The sequence below is a fragment of the Crocodylus siamensis genome, chromosome 1 (assembly GCF_052110815.1).
Source record: "Crocodylus siamensis isolate JL-2025a chromosome 1, ASM5211081v1, whole genome shotgun sequence".
NCBI classification, from domain to species: domain Eukaryota; kingdom Metazoa; phylum Chordata; order Crocodylia; family Crocodylidae; genus Crocodylus; species Crocodylus siamensis.
In genome coordinates, this window is record NC_143395.1 from 427488209 (window position 1) to 427494208 (window position 6000).

Consider the following 6000-nt stretch of genomic DNA (forward strand, 5'->3'; position numbering starts at 1 on the left):
AGGATCAGCCCGGTCCAGACTAGTCCCTGCTGCAGAAGGCAACCCCCGCCCCCCCCAGCAGGGGGGAAATCCCTTCCTGCCCCAGCACAGCTGAGACTGAGCCTGAGCACAGGGGCAAGACCCCCCCAGCCAGGACCCTGCCAGGTTGGTGCCAGCAGGAGCATCAGCACAGCCCCATCCCCAGCACCTCTGGGGAAGGCTTCAAAACCTGACACATGGAGCAGAAAGTGGGAGTGGGGGCAACCAGCACAGCCCAGAAGCCTGGGACACCCCCACAGCAGAGCACAGGCAACCCGCCTAGATCCTCCCCCACCGGTGTCCATCCAGCCTGTGCTCGACACCTCCACTGGTGGGAAGTCCTCCCCTGCTCTGACAGGGAAGACGTGTTTCTGGATCTCCAACCTAAACCTACCTTGCTGCAACTTCCAGCCATTGGTTCATGTCTTCCTCTCCAAAGGGGTCACAAAGTGGCATGCCACAGCCACTGCAGGAAGGACACAGGCTCCCCTTGAGGGCTAGAGTTGGGAGCACACTACACCACACACCTGCATGGCCCATGTCACCAGCTGCCCCAGCTGCAGCACCCCGAGGACCTGCCTGCACTTGCTAGCTAGAGGATTTCCCTGGTGCAGCAACACACAACTGGTGAGAGAGCACCAGGGCACCCGGTACAGGCTTGCTCCAGCCCACCTGCACACCCACCCTAACACAGCCTTCCTCTTCCGTTGCCTCCCAGGTGTCTGCAGTTGCACAAGAGCCTGTCTGCAGATGAGCCAGGGAGACCGTGAATGCAGTCCCGCGCTGCCACAAATTGTGCAGTTGAGTTTCCTATGCGTGGGGAAATCGCAGGGGTCAGCACACCTGGAGTGCAAGGGGTGAGACTCACCCTAGGGAAACACCACTTTATTATTCATAGTATTATTGTGATGATGATGTTTATTGTACCAAATTGTAAACATGTTTCTCACACTTTGTTGCCCCAACAGTCCTGTTGCTGGAACACCGCTTTCCACCACAGACACTTCAGAACAAAGCCAAGCCCCTCCTCAGCATTTCTTGTCCACCAGTCTCCTAACGGGAAGGAAAAGAACAACTGTGTTCACACAGCTCTTGATCTCAGGGCCATGTCACACCTCAGCCAGCTTCCATACAAGACAGGCATAGTTTTAATTTTTCTTACATAGCAATCACCAGTCGTTTTGTTTCCATTTGCCTTTGGCCTCCTCTGCCCCCAGGTCCCCTGTATAGCGTGACCGGGCAGTCTGAACAGTGAATTCCACCCTGGGAAAACCAACTTCTTTTTGATCTACAGTTTAAAAGAGAGCACATTCACTTGCCATTTAAGTCTGAAGCCAATGAGATGCCAAACCCAAACACCCAAAGCTCAGTACAACCCATAGTACCCACTTCTCATCAGTTTCCCTCAGCAAACATCTATGCAGCTGCCCTTGCTCAAGGGAGTGCCCTGCTTGGGCCTTAACCTGGCCTTGGCACCCCGCCCCCCCCGGCACAGCGCTGCTCTCAGCACGGGAAACATGGAGGACCCCCCATGCTGCCCATACTCAGCACCCTGCTGCCACATGTCTTGCTCTTGTCTGTCTCCATGTGCTCTCCCTGCACTGACATCACACAGTCTTTCCCCTTTTCTTCATGTGCACTGCTCACTTTCTGGCCTGGGCCACGTGCAGAGAACCCCTGGGTACAGCTGGTCCCGCTACTGCTGCCCCTGCCCTAACACTCACTGTCTGTGCCTCAGTCCGGTCTCTGGAGGCTGCCATGCCAGGCCTGTGCAGCCTGTACTCAGCACCAGGCTCTCTCCTGACCCCAGTGGTGCTGGGCAGGCAGCTTACCTCAGCCACCGGCATGCAACTCTGCTCTAAGTTCCCTGTACATCAGCTCCATCCTGCTGCCCTGGGTGCCCCATGCCCAGAGATGAGTTGCCCTGCTGGGTCCTCTGCCATGGGCAGGGCTCCCCTGGCCTCAGCCCAGGACGCATCGCCGGGGCAGCCTGGGCCTAGGCTGCAGCGGAGCCATAGACATACTCTGCTTGTGAGCCTCCGGTGCGACCAGGCCTTGGCCTGCCCTGGGGTGGGGGCAGAGGTGGCCTTCAGAGCCCCAGGAGCTTGGGCAGTCACACTGCCCTGGCCCTTGGTAGCCCTGGGGCCTTCCCAGGAGTGGGGGTAAGCTCTGGGCCGGGGAGCCAGGTGGCTCCAGGAAGTTTCATAGTTTCATCGTGTGTAGGGTTGGAAGGGGCCTGAGCAGATCATCTAGTCCGACCCCCTCCCATGGCAGGAAAGAGTACTGGGGTCAAACGACCCCAGCAAGGTGTTCATCTAACCTCCTCTTAACCCCCAGGGTAGGAGCCTGCACCACTTCTCCTGGAAGCTGGTTCCAGACCCTAGCTGCCCTGACTGTGAAGTAGCGCCTCCTGATATCTAACCTAAACCTACCCTCTGCCAGCTTGTGACCGTTATTCCTGGTCACTCCTGGCGGTGCTTGGGGAAACAGGGACTCCCCCAGTGTCTGCTGATCCCCCCTGACTAGTTTATAACAGGCCACGAGATCCCCCCATCAGCCGTCTCTTTTGGAGGCTGAACAGGTTCAGGTCCCGCAGCCTGCCCTGTTGTCCCCTGATCATACGAGTGGCCCTCCTCTGGACCCTCTCCAGGCTGTCGACATCCCTCTTGAAGTGTGGCGCCCAGAATTGGACGCAATATTCCAGCTGTGGCCTGACCAGGAGGGAGAGGATCACCTCCTTGGACCTGCTCGAGATGCATCTGTGGATGCATGCCAAGATGCGGTTGGCCTTCCTGATTGCCTCTCCACACTGCCGGCCCATGTTCATCTTGGAGTCAATGATGACCCCCAGATCCCTTTCCGCCTCCATGCTGATAAGAGGGGAGTTCCCCAACCTGTAGGTATGGTGCCGGTTGTTTCATAGATTTCATAGACATTAGGGCTGGAAGGGACCTCGGGAGATCATCGAGTCCAGCCCCCTGCCCAAAGGGCAGGAAGTCAGCTGGGGTCATAGGATCCCAGCAAGATAAGCATCCAATTTACTCTTGAAGGTGTTCAATGTAGGTGCTTGAACCACCTCCGCTGGCAGACTGTTCCAGACCTTGGGGGCTCGGACAGTAAAGAAATTCTTCCTTATGTCCAGCCTGAAACGGTCTTGCAGGAGTTTGTGACCGTTCGACCTCGTCATCCCTTGGGGCGCTCTGGTGAACAGATGTTCCACAAGATCCCATTGGTCACCCCTGATAAACTTATAGGTGGCCATCAGATCACCCCTGAGCCTGCGCTTTTCCAGGCTAAAGAGTCCCGTGGCTCTCAGCCTGTCATCGTAAGATCTGTTTTCCTGACCTCTGATCATGCGCGTGGCTCTCCTCTGGACTCTCTCAAGCTTCTCCACATCCTTTTTGAATTGTGGAGCCCAAAACTGGACGCAGTACTCCAGCTGCGGCCTCACCAAGGCCGAGTACAAGGGGAGAATGATGTCCCGGGATTTGCTCGAGAAGCATCTATGGATGCACACCAGCATTTTGGTCGCTTTACTAGCCGCAGCATCGCATTGGAGGCTCATGTTCATCTTGTGGTCAATGATGACCCCCAAGTCTTTTTCTTCTGTAGTGCTAACCAACGTAGCACTGCCGAGCCTATAAGGGTGCTGCAGGTTTTTCCTCCCAAGGTGGAGAACTTTGCATTTTTCGGTGTTAAATACCATCAAGTTCTCGTCTGCCCATTTGCTGAGCTTGTCCAGGTCAGCCTGGATCACCCGCCTATCTTCTGGCGTGGATGCTTTGCCCCAAAGTTTGGTGTCATCGGCGAACTTGGCCAGTCCACTCCTAACTCCAATGTCCACATCATTAATGAAGATGTTGAACAGTATGGGTCCCAGGACAGAGCCTTGAGGGACCCCAGTGGTTACAGGGCACCATGATGATTGACTGCCATCAATCACAACCCTCTGGGTCCGACCACGAAGCCAATTTCCCAGCCAGCGGATCGTGGTGGAGCCAAGGCCACAACTGGGCAGTTTGGCCAAGAGGTGATCATGGGATATGAGATCAAAAGCTTTTTTGAAGTCAAGATATATGACATCAATCTCTTCTCCCTTGTCCAGGTGATAGGTCACCTGGTCATAGAAGGAAATGAGATTGGTCAAACAAGACCTACCTGCAACAAACCCATGCTGGCTGTCCCTTAGAATGTTAGCCTGGGCCAGTCCCTCAAGGATGGCCTCCTTAATAAACTTTTCTAAGATCTTCCCCAGGATAGAAGTCAGGCTAATGGGCCTGTGGTTAGCCGGATCCACTCTCCTCCCTTTCTTGAAGATCGGCACCACATTGGCCTTCTTCCAGTCTTCGGGCACTACACCAGAGCGCCAGGAGTTTTCAAAGACCCGTGCCAGGGGCTGGGCTATGACGCTCTCCAGCTCCTTGAGTACCCTGGGGTGCAGGTTGTCAGGGCCAGCTGACTTGAAGGTATCCAGCTTCTCAAGGTGTTCCTTCACGAGGTCAGCATTGATGGAGGGTAGGGGATCCCCCTCACCCAGATTTCCCTGTCCCATAGCAGGCATGGGCATTCCGTGTGACTGATGAAAGACTGACGCAAAGTACCTATTTAATAGGTTGGCTTTTTCCTGGGCGTCAGTTGTCAGTTGCCCCATCTGGTTTAGCAGGGGTCCAACATTGCCCTTGCTTTTCCTCTGGCTCCCCACATACCTGAAAAAGGACTTTTTGTTGTCCTTGATGCCTGAAGCTAGTTGGAGTTCAGTTGCAGCCTTGGCTTTCCTGGTTTGGTCCCTGCAGGACCGGACCAGCGCGGAGTAATCCTCCTTGGAGGTGAATCCCGTCCTCCATCCTTTGTAGGCTTTCCTTTTTAGCCACAGTAGGTCCGCTAGGTCTCTGGAGAGCCAGGGGGGCTGCTGTGCCTTCTTGCTGCCTTTCCTCCGTGTTGGAATAGATTTAGCTTGTGCACTGAGGATCGCTTCCTTGAGAAGCAACCACTCTTCTTGAACTCCCATCTCCCTGGGGTCATGGTCCCTGAGGGCCTGACCGACTAGCCTCTTGAGCTTGTCAAAGTCGGCTTTTCGGAAGTCAAGGACTTCTGTGTTGCTGACCGACTTGCCAGCTTTACGGCGGATGGTGAAGGTGATCAGCTCGTGGTCGCTGTCACCCAACTTCCCATCGATCACTAGGTCGCCGATTAGGTCATCCCCCGAGGTGCATCACCTTGCACTTGTCTGTGTTGAAACCCATGCTATTCTCGTCCGCCCACCCTTGTAACCTGTCTAGGTCTGATTGTAGCCTGTTGCATCCTTCCAATGTGCCCACGTCCCCCCACATCTTAGTGTCATCAGCAAACATCTTAGTGTCATCAGCAAGTGGGGCGTGCAGAGACCGGGGGTGCAGCTCAGACCCCCATGGGCCCAAGTGAGAAGCCAATTCTGGTCAGGTCCTTCCTGTAGAAGCCCTGGGGCCAAGGTAAAAGTGACCCCCAGCCTTTGGGAAGGGAGAGGCCTTGGCTGGGCCAGTGCCAGGAAAGGCCAATGGGTCCGCCCCATTGAGGCTTGGCACTGAATGGGCCATCTGGACCCATGTTGGGCGCCTGCCCCTCACCCGTACAGACAGGGACACTCGGGTGCAGGGACAGGGGCTGCATGTAGGGAGACTGGGAGTGCTAGTGTGGAGGTGGGGTGCAGGTTGGGAGCCCTGGAGTCGCTGTGGGGTGGAGGCTGAGGCATGGCAGGGGATGGGGCAGCCTGTGTTGGGGGCCAGGACCATGACCAGTGTCCTTTGGAGGCTGTGTGCACCCACTTATGGCCCTGCCCACACCTGCAGGTCAGCAGGAGGAGAGAGCAGGAGTCCCAGCAGTATGGGGCAGGGAAGGCTGATGCAGCAGCGCCACAGGAGGGGACGGAGCCTGCTTGGCAGCCAAGGGCAGGAGTAGATGAGATGGTATGTGCCTGGGAGCCATAGACTGGGGCAGGTCAGCTCC